At 38.1% G+C, this 20,629-nt stretch overlaps 1 long non-coding RNA gene across 1 annotated transcript in view; it reads right to left on the bottom strand.

Moving 5' to 3' along the window:
* Window positions 1-7,631: 7,631 nt before the first annotated feature.
* LOC117286006 overlaps window positions 7,632-20,629 on the bottom strand; it is a 14,106-nt gene continuing 1,108 nt past the window's right edge. The window contains exons 2-3 of the long non-coding RNA XR_004517127.1: window positions 8,066-8,293; window positions 7,632-7,668 (exon numbers count right to left, since the gene is read on the bottom strand). This is a non-coding gene — a long non-coding RNA (uncharacterized LOC117286006). The remainder of the gene's footprint in view (window positions 7,669-8,065; window positions 8,294-20,629) is intronic.

Here is a 20,629-nt window from a genome sequence, read left to right as displayed (position 1 = left end):
TCTGAGCTCAGTGGTGGTGCTGCCGCCTGGCAAGCACAAGGTCCTGAGTTCGATCCCCAGTACCAAAAAAGAAAGAAAGACTCAGCCATAAAGAACGAGAAATTAGATTCATTCATAGGAAAATGGATACATTTTGAGGATATACTCCTAAGTGAAGTAAATAAATCACACAGGTGTAAATACTGAATAGCTTCTCGGGGTGAATAAACCGTAATAGTACATAAGATCCTAATGAGATAGTTGACATTGTGAAATAGGAAGGAAAGTGCTAAAGGTGTAGCGAAAGTGGAAAGGGTAGGGGAAGGGTATTAAGGGAAAAGAAAAAGATAGGAGAAAATGAAAAAATGGAAATAAAGTGTTTGTAAATGGGGAGGGGAGGAGGGGGTGAAGGGAGGGAAGGGACAGGGGAAAAAATGAGAACCAAGACCTGTCATGTAAAGATACAAGATCCCAATAATGAATGTGACTGTACTGTATACCTAAAATGTACCAATAAACTCAATTAAAAAAAAAAAGAAAGAAAAGAAAAACAAAAGGAAAAAATAAAGCAGATGGTTTACCTTGACCAAAGTTAACAATGAAAATTTCAATAGCCTTGAAAAGGCTTATCCACCATAAAAGGCAATACAGGATTTAACGTATATTTAGATAACTCAGAAAATAACTACTAAATGTTTCTAAATTTTCTTTCCTTCAGACAAAGATTATTTACCCCTTTTACTAGTTGTCCAGTTACTAGAATGCTTCATTTGGGGAGGGCCCAACCTGCCCACACAGAAAGCTGGCCCAGGTTCTAAGGGTTATTCCTTGTGTATGGACTCACTGACATGTACACATGCAGGTGTTCGTAAGGAAACAAGACCCTAACTGCTGGGCAGGATTTCAAGGGCAGGCTCCAATGTCCATTGGGAATCTGTCTGAAAGACATACAAGCTCCTAGTTTTCTGAGGGGAGCCAATTAGACTATCAAAGATCTTCAACTGAATGAAAGCAGACTCCCACATTTAGAATCAGAAGGACATAGCAAGGTGGGTTTGGAGCCCAGACCTCTTTAAAGAACTTCACACTGAAGGCGGGAAAGGCTAGAGTGTGAGCACAGAATTCACAGTTCACTAGGAGACACGTCCCCTGGAGCAAATGAAAGGCAGAGAGAAGTAGTTGCTGGAACCGAGCACCAAGGAAGGCCTGGACTTGGAGGTAGATCTGTGAGCCCAGTGGGAGCCTTTAGTATGGGGTCAATTTAGAAAGATGCCAGGGCTCTACCTATAGAGCCCCAGAAGCTCACATATGACCTGACTCTGGAGTGGCGTTGTTTTGTATATGGGAAGTCAGGAGATCTAGCTGTGGGCCGCTAGGAATTATAGAGGCTCAAGCGGGAAGCCGTGAGCACTAAATGTAATGTCACATCCTAAATGGATCCTGGGGTGGAAAGAGATCTTTGGGCCATAACTAAGGGTATCCAAATAAAGTATGATTGTAGTATGAATATCAGTTCATTAGCTGTTAAAATCATACCTTAAAAATACAAGATGTTAACAACAGGAAAAACTGGGGACAGGTTATATAGGACCTATAACTTTTCTATAAATCTATTCAAAAATAGATGTTTATTTTTAATATTAGGTATCTATCATCTTCCCCCTCCTTTTCCTCTTTCTTGTGTAAATAATTTTCTCTCTTCAGTGATAAAACAGCATCATCAATTTCTGACTTTTGAGTGTTATTGTTGTACCATTCAACATGTCAACCCCATGATGACATAAATGTTTCTATTGTGTGTCTGTCTTATGCAAAAATGGTGTCATTTGCCTACATATATTTTCTTAGTCCACTCGGATTGCTATAATGAAAATATTTTAAAGTGAGCGCTTGTAAACCACACGTTTATTTCTTACTGTTCTGGGGGATGGGAAGGAAGTTCAAGATGAAAATCCTAGTAAACTTGGTGTCTGGTGAGAATGCACTGTCCAGGTCACAGGTGGCCTCTTTTCATTGTAGCTTTTGGTGTGAAAGGAGAAAGCTTCGGTCACTGGCCTCTCTTGTGGGGGCGCCAATCCTACTCATGAGAGCTCTGCCCTCAGGACACAACCACCTGCTCAAGGCTTCACCTCCTACTGCCATCACGTTAGCATCCAGTGTATGATGTGGGGAGGACAGAACTACTCAGACTGTAGCATAATCTCTTTGCATTGTTTCAAGAACAGAGAACATAACTATGACTTTAAATAGAATAACACTAATTGGAAAATACTTTCATTAATTAAAAAAATATAGGGAATAGTTTACTTTTTAAATGAAAACTTCAAGTCCTTTTAAATTTAGTTTACTCTGCTTCTTCTTTCTTTCATCTCTTCTTTTTTCCTCTCATCTTCTCTTCTCATAGGTTTTTCCTTTCCCTCTTCATTCTAAATATCCTCCATTGTAAATGTTAATAGCATTGAATTCTTTGCTGAGATAGATCTTCTTTGGATTGCTCCATAATCTAACACTATTATCAACTTCCTATAAAACAGTAACTCCAAAATAATGTGTTTTGTGACTCCGATCTTCTGATAAAAAAAATTGAGGATCTGGTTTTGAGAGGCTGCCCATGATGAGCTACACAGTTCCATGTATTAATAAATAGTAAAACTGGATCTAGATTCATGAATCTATTTCCAGTTAAATGGACATTTTACTGCACAGTGTGGCCTTCACTCTATAAAAAGAACAGTATTTGAGTTACTCTTAAAATTCCCCTTCCAATAAGGAGAAAGACAGGTTTGGGCCAATGCTTGCCTGGACTTTATCATCCATTGTTCCAGCAGAATCTTGGGACTCCTTTTACAGTTTAACTTTATAATCTCTTTAAAAGGAAACACTGAAGAAAATTCATGATTCTCTTACTTTGATGCAAGTGCCAGTCAGTTAATAATCTTTAAAAAAAAGTTACTACCATATGAATTTCCTACTACCATATCCTATTTTGCCCTAAGATTTTAAGAGCATCAACAGTGGTGTTTCTGAAACTACTTCTCCAAAGAGTTATAAAGCAGTAAAGGAAAAGAAATATGTTGGCCTTGAAGGTGATACCATAAAGGCCTTCAGTTACTTGTAGTCAGAGCCATGCTCATTTGTTTACTCTGGGCTATTCTTCACATGGTGGCTGTGATCACAGTGTTCTGTGAGGGAATTTCTGCTTTTATTGTAAGTAGTTGGTGTTGCAAGAGAACTACCCAGGCTTACCGTGAATGCTCTTTCCATTTCCTGCAAGTCAATGTCCTGCTATATGAAGCTTGTGTTTTCCTAGCTCCCACCATCTTCCCCCGGGTGCAGATGCTTGAACTGGTTTTCCTTGATTGGTACTGTGGTCCTCTTCTGTGGCCTTTGGTGACAGTTGATGGAATCCCAGTGGTTTGTGGAGCCACAGAAAAATATTAGAGAGGACTGCAAAAATGGTTTGTTAGGTCAGATTACCATAGAGGTAGGTGCTGGTTCCTGGATTGGGTGGTTGGGGACCCTGTCTTGCTATGGCTCTTGAGTTGGGTTTGAGGCTCGGTGACTCTCTGGCGCCACACACTGGCATTTTAGTCGTAGACAAAGCCTTCTGGACTCAGCAATTAGAGCAGCAGTTGATCCCAGAGAAAGTAGTGGAGAGACAAGGTAAAAGTCTCTGTGAAACCTGTCTTACAGAGACACAGGACTAAGCCAAGTCATTTTTGTTCAAAATGTCTTACCTTCAGACATTTAAAGTCAGAGCTAGTCACAGTTCTCATCTGTACCGTCTAGTTCTTGTTTTCTTTCTTTATTTTTTTACTTACTGATAGCACTAACACCACTGAAAAAATCATTTAAAAGGAAGAAAACAGTAAAAATCTACACTTCATTCCTGCACCATTCTTCCAAGAAAGCAGTTAATTGCATTTGGTACATATCCTACCAACTTCTTGACTGTGTTTTTGCAAACATACATGTAAATATAACACCAAAATATGTCAGACTGCATTATGAGTAACCTGCACTTAATTTTTTACTTAATGTTATACATAGGGCACCTTCCATATCAATACCTGCAGAATCATTCCATACTTTTGTATAGCTGCATAACATTCCCTTCTAATCATTCATTTAACTAGGCCCTTAATGGCAACCTTAGTTATGGGTTTTGTTGGTACCTGGGTTCGAATTTGGGACCTTATGCTTGCAAGGCAGGCAGTGGGACCACTGAGCTAAATCCCCGGCCCAGTTGTTGGTTTGTTGTAAAAATTCTTAACCTCTTTTCTCTGCATTTGTATAGCAAGGGAATACTGCCTTACTGGGATTGCTGTGTGTGACATTCTTACACATGTTATCACGGGCACTGCTACTACCTGTAGGTTGCTGCCTTGCTTGGCAGTGAAAGGGGCACAGAAAAGACAGGCTCCTCTGATTGCTCTCGCCGGACCCCACTAATTGTCCCACTCATTACCCTTGATGTCTACCTGCTCACCACAGCTGGAATGCCAGGGCATGAAGAAACTCCTTTATAAATGCCTCCCTTCCATGCATTTCCACCTAACCTTCCTTTGGTTACTGAGTTTGCTTATTTTCCATTTGTCAGTTATTCAACATGGTTTCTGGGCCCTGGAGTCTCTTTGTTTTGGTTTGTTTTTTTGTCTTCCATGCAGCTCCAGATCTGTTCATTTGTTATATATTTTAGGGTGTTTGTATGGATGTGGATGGTAAGAGATAGCTACAGCTATGTTTTTCACTTTTGAATGAGGTTTTATTTTGTATAAATGTTTGGTATATAGATCTTGATGAATTTTTAAATAATTTCTTAATTGAATTATTAAAATGTTTTGTAGCATTGCTTTTCTTTTCTACTCGATCTGAAAGAAATAATGCCCCAGAAAAGAGCATTAATTAACTCATCCCCAGAACCTGTGCATGTATTCAGATACATGGCAAAGGAGGGTTAAAGTTGCTGATTAACTCATCTTAAAATAGGGAGATTATTCCAGATTATCTGTACAGGCCCGATAGCTGTATTCTCGTTATCTCTGTGATGAGAGATATTTGTTTTTATCTCAATTAAAATTGATTATATTGCACTTTAATTTACTATTACTGATTACTCTAGAAATAGCAACTTGTATATCTCAATTTTTCATTTTACTTCTCAATTATTGCTAAAATCTTAGGGCACAAATTCATTCACCCTTCTCCTATCTTTCATATTTTGTTTCTCATGCACAGAGTTTTATGCTTATTTTTAACTCCACACTATGGCCATTTCTTCGCATGGTCATTTATTGTTACCTACAAATTGGTTCATTTCCTCCGAAACTCCATATTTTCCAATTTCCATGTTTACTTCCGCCAGTAGGACTCCCTTCAGCATTTTCACATAGGCTTGCTGGCAATAAATTGAGCAGTTTTGCTTTTCTATTCACTTTTTGGGTTCCATTTGTTGTTGTTTGTTTATTTGAAGGTTTTCTTCTTTGGTTTTTTTTTTTTTTTTTTTTTTGGGGTAGATCAAACTCGGGATCTTGCACTTGCAGGCAGGAGCAGCATCACTGAACTACAACCCTGGCCCTATTGAGTTTTGTTATGCACAGACTGAATGAATCTTGTCTACCTTAGAAAATACCTAGCTACTATCCCTTTGAATATTATTCTGCCCTATTTCTTTCTCTTTTCCTTCAGAAACTCTCATTTTACATAGTTGATCCTTTGTTCATGTTTTATAGGTCTTTCATTTGTTTCTATTTTCCCCCATTCTTTTTCTCCATACTTCATTTTGTGTATTTTTATTTCTATATTTCCTATCCCCAAGACCTGCATTCAGCAGTGGCTGATCTATTGCCAAACTCATACATTGAGCTTTAAAGTTTAATTTTGAAATAATTTTAAATTTATGGAAACATTCCCAAAGAACAGTAGAACGAGCTCTTATATTCTTTTCATCCAGATTTTCCAGTCAGTGGTTTCATATTTGCTCCATCTCTCTATAAATAGATAGACCAATGTGTATATTCAAGAATATGATAGCATTTTAGAGAACAATTTAAGAGCAAGCTGCAGGCTTTATGCCTTATTACTTCTAAATAGTTCTATGTATATTTCTTCCAAACAAATTCACTCTCCCCAATAGCTATCACTAAATCTTTCAAATCAGAAAATGAACAATGGTAAACGCTACTCTCCAAACCACAGGCTATTACTATCCCATCCACAGTTCTTATGTCGATTTTGCCAGCAGTCTCCACATCGAGTCATTTCTCCTTTTGACTTAGGATGGAGTCCAGCACCATATTATATTTTGTCTTTCCCTCGCTTCCCTTCCCTAGTCTTTTCTTATTTTTCAAGACCTTGACAGCTTCAAAAGCACCATCATTTCAGGTGTTTTTTTTAATTCTATTTTTCACTGGTTGAAATTTGTTATTATCATTTATTCTGATGTTCAAATTGTTTTATGCTTAGCTAGTTGAATCTTGAAAAAGCTGCTTCTTGACATGTTACCTTCATTCTTTACTTTTAGGAATAGTATGATGGACTGGACTGTTGCTGAATATTCTCTACCCTAGTCCTTGAATCTGCTATTTTTATGAGGAGTCCTTGTTCTTTTTTGAGAGAAGTCAGCATATAGAATTGAGTCTGGATATTTAGTATCTCATTGCTACTGGGTTGTCACTGTACCAAGGCTCTCCTCATGGACACAATTTGCAAATATATGCACACGTTCATGTATATGTATACGTTCATGCTTACACGCATATCTATCTATCCACCAATCAACAATAAGAGCTTCAATGAGATTTTAAATTTTAGTCCAATATCTTAGAAATCATTTTTCTCTCCCCTTTTTAGAGTCATACATCCCACTTTTCATGGTGAGAAATTTAGCTTCCATTAGCTTCAACATGGACCCGTTTTGAAAATTCCATCCTTCTCTACAATTCGTTTTTTGAACACGCCAAGTGCTGCCATTTGGTCAGCAGGCACACTGCAGCCTGCCCTGCGCCTCTCTCGTGGTGGGTTCTTTGCCACTAGGCAAAGCAGCATCTCCATCTCCGTACCTCTACCCACTTCCTGGGCTGCTGGACACACTGTTATCTCTAGGCACCCTCTCTATTGTCCTCTCCTCCATGCATCGATTTCTCAAACCTCAGATATTATGCTTGTCAGAATTGGTATCTAATGGCCTGATTTATAGATTGCTTTTACTGAAAATCCATCTTCCCATCTACTTTGTCTTATTCTTTTCTCTATGCTTGGAACACATGAATAACAATTTCTTGTAAGTCCTTGTTCACTAATTCCAATATCTTGATCAAATACGGCTAACGTTTGTTTTTTCTTTCGATTATTGGACAAATTAGCTTTATCTTTCAGGACTAGTAATTTTTCAAGTGTTGGAGATTGTGCATATTAAAATCATAGAGAGTGTGGATAATGTTGTCTTCCACAAAAGAAGATTCCCTTTTCTTTTGTCAGGCAGATAGAATGACTGCTGGTAATCTCAATCCAGTCAAGCATCAATTTTAATCAGAATCTAGTTTCAGTTTTGATGAGTGTACTTCTGTCTCTCCTCTTTTCTTTCTTCTTAAAAATTATTTTTCTTTTTATCTTTTCCTTCTGTCTTCTCTCCTCTCCTCTCCTTCCATTCTTTCTTCCTCCCTTCCTTTTTTCCTGCTTTCCTTTCTCCTGTAGTAGAAGGACACACAATAAACAAAAGTAACACAAACAAATAACAATAAACAAAAGCATATCTCCTAGTTAATATATAATTCTTTTTACCTGTTTGTCTTAAACAAGGGGTAAGGGGCCAGGACAAAGATGTCTAATACAATCCAAGCCTGTAGTCTATAAGGGACTTGGACAAAATCTCAAGAGTTCTCAAGGACAAGATGGGTACAGTTTACCTATAATAATGCATAAAAGTCTTATACTCGGCTTTTTTATATTTGCTGATAATGTCCTTTCCCTATTTATTATAAAATTTAGATGGTTATAGTGTCATATCAAAAGGTTGAAAATGTGATTACAAGAATAGGGTTAATTATTTTGTATAATCTGAACATCACAGTTAAAATATGTATACCTGAGAGTTAGGCTGCAGGTGCCATTTTACCTATTCCTATGAGTATATTTTCCATAAAGATCATAACATCTCCCAAGTTTCTGCTGCTTAGATAGTGAGTCTTTGTGCTTCTTTCCTGATTTTGTGGGGTTCTGCATGTCCATAGGTTAGAGACTTCCTTCGTCTTCAGGGTATTGGAACTTACACACTTCTTCCCAATTCCATTCCTCCTGCGGAGGAGTTGCTTTTCTAATTGGCGAAAATAGGAAAAAATATTATTTTAAAAATTCTTTTCCCGATGAATGTTTCCACAGAATGTTTCCATTCTTGTCTTCTGAGGGCCACAGTTTGACATAGATCATTCTTCCTAGCTGACTCCTGTCTCAATTGATTCGAAACCTGTAGACAAAAGGAGTGTGCCAGTTCTTATCAAGTATTAAATGGTTTCTTTTGTTACTCCAAAACTCCAGATGGCTACAGCTTCCCACACGTATTCCTAGAATCTCTATTATTTAACCCACTTCTATATGAATGGATTTAAAAAGTTTCACATATATAGTATATATAGAAAATGTTTCCTGTGTGTATATAGAATACATATATGGATACGTTCACAAGAAGAATTGAATCTTGTCACTCAAAGTAAAATGGATGAAACTGGAGGACATTGTGTTAAGTGAAATAAGCCAGGCACAGAAATACTGTACAAATATTGCATGCTTTCACTTAGATGTAGAAGAAAAAATCATTGGCCTCAAAGAAGACAGAGTAGAGTACTGACTGCTAGATGGTGCCAAGGCTAAAGAGAGGAGTCTGAAGGAGGCAGTTGTAGCCCACACTAAAATACAGGTGCATGGAATGAATATGTTCCACTGTTCTACAGCACTATAGGGTGGCTATGATTCACAATAAGCTTATATATTTTATGAAGAACTAGAGGAGAGGAGCAGAGTTTTCAAATACAAAAATGTGATCAATGTATAAGGAGAGGGAACTGTACTCTGATGTTGCCATCATACATTTTATACATGTTTGAATTATCATCTTACAGTCCTTAAATATATATAATGATTATATGTCAATTTAAATGAAAGAACAAAAACAGTTTAAAGCTTTCACCATTCAAACTCTCTTCTAAGATGCATCAAGTCACGTCCACTGCTCCTTGGGCTGGCTCGGATTCACCACACCATCACATCTAGTTCATTACTCGTATTGCAGTCACAGAAGTTTCTCTTTTCCTGATCACCCAAAATACATCCAAATAATGAAAATCACTGACATTGGCCAATCATAATGCTGGGCCAACATCACTAAGCAAGATTCTATTTCCATTTAATAAAACCAAGATCATATATACTACAGCCTTTTACCATCTAAGCATACTTTTTCTTTTTTCAACTATCCTTTGCAAACTTAACTCTTTATGAACACAATGCTCTATTTTGTTGTTTAATATGACATAGAATATGATCGATGTCTTCAAAATAAACACACAATGATTTATGTCTCACTGTGAATATACCAAAAATAGCATTAAAATATATTTACAAATAAATAAAGTGCTGAAGAACCTAATCTATAGGTATGAGGAGAGAAAGCCTGTGGAAGGTCAGCAAACTTATGACTAGTTTAAGAAGTTAGCGGGTCAGAAAGGGCAGCCTGGTGGAGGGCAGAAGAGAGGTGGTGATGAGAACAAGGCTAGAGAGCTGTCAGTGCCAGTCTGAAAACAGCAAAGATGATCCACACAGATAGATGTAAATTAAATGCTTTTTCTTCCCTTGAATGTTGGAGACAGAAGGAAAAATGGTTGGGGATAAAGAGTTATTGACTAGCATCTAACAGGTTATGAATTACTACAACAAAAAGTTTTTGAGTAGAAAGGAAGTAAAATCATTGCTCTGAGAATTATTAATGAAAAGTGGGGCTAAATTGACTCAAAATTACCCCAAAGCCATAAACTGTGCAAGCAAGAATAACATAAAGTGAACTATTTTAAGGCACTGAAAGAAAAAAAACTTACCAAACTAGGGTCTTGTGTATAGCAAAATTATCTTACAACATGAAGAGAAATACTTTCTCAGACAGATACAAATCAAGGGAATTTATTATCAGTAGACTTGCTTTGAAAGAAATGTTAAAAGACAGTTCTTCATAGAGAAAGAAAACTATATAGGTCATAAATGAGGATCTACATTTAAAAAGAAAGAGTTATAAAGGTGTAGGGAAAGTGGGAAGGGTAGGGGAAAGAGAACAAGGGAAAAGAAAAAAATATGAGAAAATGAAAAACTGGAAAGAAAGTGTTTGTAAATGGGGAGGGGAGGAGGGGACGAAGGGAGGGCAGAGACAAAGGGAAAAAATGAGAGCCAAAAACTGTCATGTAGAGGTACAAGTCCCAGTGATGAATGTAACTGTACTGTATACCTAAAATGTAACAATAAACTCAATTTAAAAAGGAAGAGTTATAAAAGGAATAAGTAAACATAAATACTTTTGCTTTTCTTTTCATAGTTGATCCAAGAGAGAAAAATTTATTCAAAATAACAACAACAATGTATTTGGTGATTATAAACTATGGATAAATGAAATAAATGACAGAAACGTGAGGGCCTGGGGCTGTAATCAGTGGTAGAACAGATGCTTAATATGCAAAGGACCCTGGGTTCAATCCTACTGCATACACACACATGCATGCACACACACACACACACACCACAGAAAACAGAAATGAGGGTTGGGAATTTAGCTCAGTGGTGCTGCCACCTGCTTCGCAAGCACAAGGGCCTGAGTTCAGTCCCCAGTACCCCACCAAAAATAAATAAATAAATATAAAAAAAGAAATGTTATAAACAATGAGAAAGAAGAATTAGAAATAATGCAAGGTGTTTATACTATCTGTGAAGTGCTAGCATGTTCCTTGCATATAGAATATGATTATCTATAAGTGCGTATTTCATACTCTAGAATAATCTGAAATTTTTTGAAAAGAATTATATTGATGGTAAGAGATGAGATAAAAATGTCATAGTATAAAATGCTCAATTAAAACCAGGAAGTCCCTTCCCTTAAGAAAAGAGTGGAGGACAAAAAAAGAAAAGGAAGAAAGAGAGATACCAGTAGCAAATATGATCGATATCAATGGAACTCTACAAATAATGACTTTAGACATGAATAGTTTAAATATTCTGATTGAAAGACCAAGATTGTCAGAGTGAACAACAAATGAGACCCAAATATATGTTGTCCATGATAAACCCACTTTGAATATAAAGGCAGAGATAACATTAATATGAAGGGATGGAGATATAGATGCCATGACAACATTAATCAAAAGGATGCTGGGGTAGCCATATTTGTTTTGGACAAAGCCAGACTTCAGAGGAAGAAAGGGAATCAGGGATAAGGAGTAGTAGCACATAATGATAAATGTGTCAATTCTCCAAGAAGACACAACAATCTTTAATCCACATCACCTACCAACAGAACATTAAAACACATGTAGCAAAAAGTTACAAAACTTCAAGGAGGATGAGACAAATCTATTATTTCAGTTGGTAAATGCAACCTCCCTTTATTGATAAGACACAGATCCAGTGGCAGGAAGTCACTAATAACAGAAGTGAACCAAACAATTAGATCAAACAGATCTAACTGACATTTACAAGATACATTGTCTGATGACAGCAGAATACACATTCTTCTCAAGCTCAAAGAGAACAGTTAAGATAGAGCAGAAACATCCCTTTAAAAGAATAGAAAGCAAGCAAAGTATGCTGCAGACCAAAATTGGAACTAGAAATTAATAACAGGAAGGTGGTTGGAAATTTTTAAATGTTTGGAGAATAAACAAGGTGCCTTTAAATAAGAAATGGATCAAAGAAGTAATCCCAAAAAAACTTGAAAGTATTTTGAACTAAATTCAAAATGAAAATATAACAGCAAAATCTGTGGGAGCCAGATGTAATGGTACACACCTATAACCCCAGCACTCTGGGATGCTGAGGCAGGAGGATCACAAGTTAAAGTCCAGTCTGTGTGATTTAGTGACTTAGCAAGAAGTCATCATTTTAACAAATGTACTGTGCTGAGGCAAGATACTGACATTAGGGGAAATTGTGCATGGGCCAAGGTGGGGAGAAAGAAATATGGACAGTCTCTGACTTACAAGGCTCAGCATCCAATCTCTCACCTGCAGGATGCTGTGAAAGTGATATGCATTCAGTGGAAACTGTATTTTGGACTTTTAATTCTTGTCCCTTCCGGGGCAGGGATCTGTGTTACCATGTTGGGCCACACCTCTGAGCCTGCCACAGTATTACAAGGAAAAGCAGCAGATGCTTGCGTTTATAGAGCGTCATGTTGCTAAGCTAGGATGTATGTCAGGTGTATTCAATGCAGTTTTGACTTAACGATATATGCATCTGCTATGGGGTCAACAGGAATGTAACCCCAATGGAAGTCAGACAGCAGCTGTATATGGAACATGAAAACTCTCTGTAACTTTTGCTCAATTTTTATATAAATCTACAATTGCTCTGAAATATGATTTATGACTTTAAACAAAATAATAAGTAAGAAAAGAGATTACCCTAGGGCAATTCAAATCTCAGTCTTACTACTAGACGTGTGATTTCAGAGAGGTCATTTGATTTTTCTGAGCCTTAGTTTCATCATTTATAGACCAGAGTAGGTGGTCTCTAAGTTTTCCTCTGAATAGCAAATTCCATCATCTTATCATCCTGTAGCTATGTATAAATATAAATATGTATATATATATATATTTATATATATATTTATATAACATGTATATACATGTATATAACAAATACATGTTAACAAATACATGGTATATATCTGTATATGTTATACATGTATATGTGTACATATATACACACATATACATCGTATGTATGTTATTAAGAGTTTTTGGGAAACAAAATTATTTTGAAAACAAAATAATTCATTAATTAAACTTCAAAGAATATCATCATACAATTCCAGGAAATAAATGTTAGTAAATATAATTCTTGGGTGAGTCTGGTGATTACATAATTACAATGTAATTACATAAAATGAATAATGGGAAAACAGAGCAACATAGATATTGAGGAAGCATTCATTCAAAGAAGGCAGAGCTCAAGTTTTTAAAAGATAAATTCAGATGCCTTGAAATTAAATGACATGGCCAAATGACCAAAAACTTGTCAATAAATTAACCCTATGAAAATGATGATATAATTCATGATTCTTGACACTATCTAGAATTTTCTGATCCTTATGCATCAGACCACAGTGTCCACAGAGATGCTCAATTACAGACACAGTTCCTGCCTGCAACGATGCCTTTCTATCAGCTATGACCTGTGTCCTGGCTGGAGGAGGCCACTCCTGCAAGGAGAGGCCAGGGCTTTATGGTAACAGACGGAAAAACACAGCCCCGATCACAAAGTGCATCCGGGGCATAACAGGAACTAGAACCCATAATATGGTATGCATGTCCACAGTGCCGCTCAGCCCAGTGCAGAGATTAAGGAGCCTGCCTGTAGTCATAGCTACTCAGGAGGCTGGGGCAGGAGGACTGCAAGTTCAAGGCCAGCCTGGACAGCTTAGTGAGACCTTGTCTCAAAATAAAATAAAAGGCTGGTGATGTAGCTTCATAATAGAGTGTGCTGGGCATGCACAAGGCCCTGGGTTCAATCCCCAGCACTAAACAAACACAAAGAATTCAGTTCTGCCATTTATAGTCTGTGTGGACTTAGGTGGCTTACCCAATTTACTCTGTCCTTCCATTTCCTCTTTTGTAAATGAAGATAATAGTGGTAACCCTTCTCGCTGAGGATAAAATGAGCTAATAATATTTGTAAACTGCTTAGCTCAAAGCCCAGCCATAGTATGATATGAGTACTTATAACATTAAAAATGCATATATATGAATCTTGGTCTCTGTAGTACTAGCTCACTATCTTATGGGTCTGCACTTTTTCAAGGAAATAACCTTCTACCTTCTAATATCTCCTTCTACCACAATTTAGCCATAATGTACCAAAGAATAACATTGAGTTACACAAATAAATTATTTTTCTTACATCATAAGTAGTGTGAGAAAAGGCCACTGTTTACTGTAGTCCAGCAGGTTATTGACATCAATGCAAATATCTCTGGGATTCTGTTGTTTCCTCACTCTTATACAATGGTTACTGCTGCACCAGCTATCAGATATGCAGTGATATTGAAAGAGTGGAGAAAAACAAGGGCTGCACCATTTAAATATTTCTCAGAGTCCTGGGAGCACATTCTCACTCCACTCAGGACCACAGTTGGTCCTGTCATGTCACTCTATTCCAGGTAATCTCCCACATCTGCTCATGGGTTGTATCTTCTATATTCGGAGCCCAGCTGTCAGTGACATGAGCAATCAGCCTGCCTCTCTGACCCATGAGCTGCTGGGAGGAAAGGAAACTGCATGATCCCAGAAGAAGCCTGGACTCAGGCAAGCCTGCCGGTACTGACTGTTTAAACCGGCTGCTGCCCCTTCAGGACTGCTGATGCTACCGTCTCTCATGACAAATCTTGCGTCTCCTGAATATAAGACGAAGGTGCTTCATGTAATTTTACTGAACTCCCTTTAGTACTAGATGTTTATTATGTTAGTTTATAAAACTGGCTTTCTACTAGCCCTGTGGATGATTAAGTTGGAGGCCTGATAAGTGGACTGCAGACATTTTAGCTGCCCTTCATTTGGGGCAAAAAGTTGCTTAATATGGTAAGAAGTAGCAGGCCAGCCCATCGTGCAAGCATTCCACATTGCTGTGATGCTGCTTTTACGCAGAGGCTATCAGTTCCCCAAGAGTCTTCCCTTCTTTGGAGAGGAAGCCTGGTCCTGGGGGGATAGTTTAATTAGCTGCTTCATGGAACTGGAAAGTATTGGGGAAAAATCTTTTCTGCTCACTGAAGACAGGGCGCACTGAGAACCACCTCACCTGTAGATGGCCACCTATGCGAAGGGTCTCACAGCTCAGTCTTGCCTGCAGGTCATGGATCTGAGAGAGGCCCAAGAAGGAAGAAGCCATGAACATCAGGGATGATGCTGTTGTTCCATGTAATATAATCTAAAAGTGCTTTCTAGTTGGCAAACTACTACGTAAATATGGGCGTTATTGTAGCATTCCAGTCAGCACTGGCCCTTGGGAGATGAGTAGAATTTTAACAGATGGAGAAGGTGCTATGAATCATTAGTGTCTGACAGGCATGAAAGAGTAAAAGCAAATGTTGAGTTTTGGAGGAAAATCAAGCGTTCCCATGACAATGGAAGACATAATTATTTGAAGACATGCAATCACGGAAGTTCAAAAACTGGGTGAGCAAACCCAATGAAGACACTGAATGTCATGTACCCCAAGGGAGTGAGGTTTCTTGTAGGTCATGGAAATCTGTACCATGCCTTTCTCCTAACCTTTGGAAACACTCTGCAATCCTTATCTTGTCATCCACCTCTGCTCCTGTCTTCATGTGGCATTTTCCTATGTGCCTCTGTCTTTTCATAAAGTCAACCCTCTCACTGGGTTAGGGCCTCCTCCACCCCAGTACAGCATCATGTTAACTTGAGTACTTATATCTGTAACATTTCTGTACCCAAGTACCATAAGGTCATTCTCTGGGGTACAAAACATTAGATCTTCAACATATCCTTCAGCCATTTGATCCACGATATTCCCATTCTGCGTTAATGGAGTCCCAGTTTGGGGCTGGGCCTGTAGTGAACCAGAATGGAGGCTCTTGCGTGAATGCTGAACAATGAGATGAAAGCAGAAATGATGTGTGGCAGCTTCTTCTACAAACCTTCCCTAAGGGACAGCGTCCTGCCCTGTGATGCTTCTACCTCCACCTCACTGGCTGGCCTTCATCCACACAGGCTTGTCCAGGAAAGAGAGCGTCCATGCCGAGTGACCTACCTTTCCTCTCTCTTGCATCAAAGCATAGGGCTATTGGTTCCAGGCATGGTGGCCTTAACTCTTGCAGGAGACAAGGAGAGGTTGAGAGTGATTCAAAACAGCAGGTTAATGAAGATATTAAGTGGGTGCTCTTTTAAAGGGAAGATCCAGACATGCCGACCTACAGCCTGCTAGCCAACTGTAGCACAGAGATATGCTTTCGTTGCTGACTACTCCATACCATGGTCTTCTTCTGGAAACTTCTGAAACTTATGTTGAAATTTGATCACCATCATGGTGGTGTTGGGAGGTGATGTGGTGGGGTGATCAGGTCTTCAGGTGGATTCACATCTTTCTTGTGCAACTGGGTTGGTTACTGCAAGAGCAGGTTATCACAAAGCAAGGTTGATTCCTCGTGTTCTGCCTCATCCACACCAGGCCCATGCACCCTTCTGCTTTTCCTCCTTGTTATAAAGAAGCACAGGGCTCTTGCCAGATGGAGCCATCTGATGTTGGAATTTCAGCCTCCAGAACCATGAGCTAAGTAAACTTCTTTTCTTTATAAATCACTCAGCCGGAGGCATTCTGTTATAACAACAGAGGACGAAGACACACAATTTTTAAAACTTTAAAATGAAGTCCCTCTACTAGAAATGAAAAAAAAAGTAAATAGTGTGGCTTTAGTTTTTCATCGATCCAGTCATGTCCTGGCTCCTTACTTCTGGTTTGACTTAATTATGACACATGCCTGGTCTCCAAAAGAGTAAAGACCTTGAAATATGCTTTGTTTTTAAATTAAACTTATTTTCTTAACTGATACAGAAAATACAAAAATTGCTCATGTTAAGGGGGTGCCATGTGACTTTCCTATACATAGATGTATTGTCTAACTAGGTTAAACACATCTATCTCATTAAACATCACTTCTCTATGGTGAAAACATTCAAAATCCTTGAAAATCCTTCAAAATATCCTTGAAGTATTTGTTTAAGTATTTATATATGTATATATGGATTTATTTAGAGACAGAGTCTTACTATGTAGCTGGTCTTAAACTCACTATGTAGACCAGGCTAGCCTCAAACTCATGGTGATCTGCGTGCCTCAGCCTCCAGAGTGCTGGGATTATAGGTGAACACCACCTTCCCTGGTCTCAACACTCATCTAGAAAAGAGGCTGAGAGCAGTGAAAAAGTTGGATCCCTGGCTATGGCAGCCTACTCTTTTGAACTATCAAGAGTAATTCATTTCCAATCCCCAAATCCTATATATTCAACTAAGCAAAACAGTAACTCTGCAAATACTCTGACACCCATGAGGGGTTGGGGAGAAAGTGAGCAAAACTTTTCTCTTTCTCTAGAATGCTTTAAGAGGCCTCTCTTAGCCACCACCATCCACATAGTTTAGGAAAGTACCTCATGTGGCTGGGAGCTGGGTGGGGCACTCACGTGAAGACTGCACTTTCCTTCGCTGGGGGCACCGGGTGTGTTTAGGTCTGTGTGAAACCCATGCAGTGACTCACAGCTAATCTAGACATTACTTTTTCTATAGCTTTTCAAAAACCCTCCAGAGAATTCCTGGCATTTAGAAACCTCCTCTCCTAGTAGAATTCTCTTTATCAAATACAGTCCGTTTTGAAACCAGCCAATCTCTTGAGAGTCAGCAACATCAACAAACGCACTGCACTTCTAGTACTTTTGCATTTGGCCAGTGTAAAACAACTTTCCTGGTTCATGGGAGAAAATACGGCTAATTAAATGCATCGGCACTGCCATTTCTAACAATTGTAAGAAAAACAGCAGTCATTTTTACCTACTCTTTTCACTTGATTTTTCTCAACTGCCCTGGAAAGCAAGAACACACTCTTTGACACCTAAGCTCAGATAAACACGTTAATTTATAAAAATGCGATTTTATAAGGTGTTTGAGCTCTAAATAATACTAAGAATGGGGCTTTCACAATTCCAAATGCATCCACTACAGTGTATTTATGCTGCTAAAAACTGGAAACAATCTCAATATCCCAAAGCAGGGAAACATTTAAGCAAAAATAGGATATTTCTATATGATGTGGTACTATGCAACCACTAAATGTGATTTTTACAAATTTTAACTAATAAGGAAAAATTCGTGTTACGTTTAAGACAAATTCATATGATGCAAATTGTTTTATTCGCATCTACGTATATATTGTAGAGAGACTGGGAGAAATCTGCTAAAATAGTGTTTTCTCTGATGGAGCTAATATTAGATTTTAATTTTTTCTTATTTTTATATTGTAAATATGCCACTGTTATGATGAAGGAAAGATAAACAACTCAAAGGCTGTAATACTGAGAGGATTTTTCCCATGCCCAAGCCTCTGAAAGGGATGCGTTCCAACTTTCACCCTTGTGGTGCAGATAAATGTGAAGGGAGAATAAGTGATTGCTCCAAGTTTGTTGATAGCGTGAGAAAATGATAATTTAACGTAAATATAGAACTCAAGGAAATGCACAGACATTGAGTACTGGAAAACAATGCATAAACAAATTTCTTCTCCTAGGATTTTAAAGCAAATTCCTACAGTTATGTGAAGTTGGCTTCTTGGACAACAACGTAAGAGAGGCACAGGGGTCTCTGTCTTTCCAAAATTAGCACATATCCTTACCAGTGTGTGACATCCTCCACCTCAAAAAACAAAACACTCAAGACCAAAAACCAATCCAAAACAATGTTCCCAAGAAGAACAAAGTTTATTCAGTTTTATGATGTAATTAAGGGAAAGTATCTTTAGCTCTTTTTTTGTCTAAGAATATGAATATCATTAGAAGGCAAAAAAAAGGGTCTTGAAATCTGTCCTTTTTTTTTTCATACTTCAAGTATACATGAAACTCAACTAGACAAAGATTTTCCTCTCCATCTCTCTAATTGTCTACCAGAATCAAAAGGTGATAAGCATATATTTCTTCTGTACAATGAAAACAGCGTTATCTAAATCAACTATGGAATCATCATGGAAACACAAGTGAATAATAATATGTTTCTTAAACACGAAGTGAAATTTTAAGTTCAATAACCCATTATGTTATTTACGTTGTAGAACAATGTAAGGAGATTTCACAGGGAATAACTGTAAAACATGACTAAGATTATTAGATATGGGCTAAAAAGGAAAATAGGGAAACCCTGGACAAGTTTAAAAAGACATTGTAAGAATAGTAGACTGACATTCTCATAAATTAGTATTTGAGTCAAGGTTTATGCAAACGTTTCACTTTTTAAAATGTGAAATTATTTCATTATGGTTAGCAAACCATAAATTGACAAGAGCAAACTACTAGGATAGGTTCAGAACACTTATTTCAGTGTTACAGTATTTATTTTAAAAGAAAGTGACTGCAGGAAGAATTTCAATAATACGAAAATATATTTGTCTTTGTAATGCTAGGGACAGGGAGTCTTATTAATGATTTTTCTAAAATCTAAACTAGGAAAGGCCTATGCAACTTTGAAACCATCACATTAACTCATTAAACTTTATTAAGCCCTGAGTAAAATGATAAAAATAGCCCTTAGTAAAAACAGTAGACTGACATCCTCAGATCGATCTTCAACAAATCCTTTTTCCTGTTTTGTGTTTTGCAATCTGATGAAGCCAGCAAGGACACCCACATACAAAATAAACTTAACTTCTTGGTAATATGACTATCAATCATTAATGCAGAATAATTTTATGTTATAGAATCTTCTCGTGACTTCAATTTCTATTAGCGCAATTAGAATGCCCATTAAAAAAACTAGTGGGTGTTTTCGTTGGTTTGTTTTTTGGAGCTGGGTTGGACAAATTCAGAAAAACATTAATGATTTGCTACTTTCTATGTGTAATGCTATGCTTTCTCTGTCACCCTTCACTCCACATCCTCTGACTCACAGACTATTTGGAGGGGACACCTGTTTTAAATGGATCTACAGGAAATACCTATGTGGTCTTTCCACAATCTGACCCTGCATCTGGTTGGCTGAAATATCATCATGATTCAAACAAAACAAAACAAATAAACAAAAAACCGCTGCCCACAGACTGATGTAATGGAGTGTGCCAACATTTACTGGAAGGCAGAAGGAATCCAGATTATATTTATGTTCCTGCCATTAAACTCTGGTGCTGCAGTGCAGGGATAGGTGGTGGGGGAAGAAAACTTAAAGGGCAAAAGAAGTTGTTTAACCCGCAAAAGATACATATTAAATCACACACACGTGGGCTGTACACCCAAAATTCCAAAGCATGTCTTTAAACTGCGTGCAATCTTGCAGCAGAAAGCGTTATTGGGCATCTCTTCCTTTGTATCTTTATATTGTAAGCTTATTCACATTTCACAGTCTGCACTGTTATATACTGATAGGTCATTAGTGAACGTCTCGCAGGAAAGTGCAGTGTGGCCTGCCCGGGATAGATTCACGGAGGCGTTTCAGTTAGCAGTGATGTGTCAACACTGAGCACCCATAACTGAGTCCGCGTAACGCAAGTCCCTCGAGGACCACCCGGGTGCGGGTTTGCACTCCACGCTGACAGCCCCACCCGGTCCCTCTGCACCGAGCACCCGCCCCGGCCACAGCAAAGACCCCCGGGCCGGACGCAATGGCCAGGGTTCCTGCTGCGACCCAGGCTCCCG

This window comes from Fukomys damarensis, unplaced genomic scaffold, assembly GCF_012274545.1.
Source record: "Fukomys damarensis isolate Sample0158 unplaced genomic scaffold, DMR_v1.0_HiC HiC_scaffold_14, whole genome shotgun sequence".
In the NCBI taxonomy this organism is placed as follows: Eukaryota; Metazoa; Chordata; class Mammalia; order Rodentia; family Bathyergidae; genus Fukomys; species Fukomys damarensis.
Note: the sequence above shows the minus strand (reverse complement) of the source record. Positions and strands in the feature narration are given on the sequence as shown.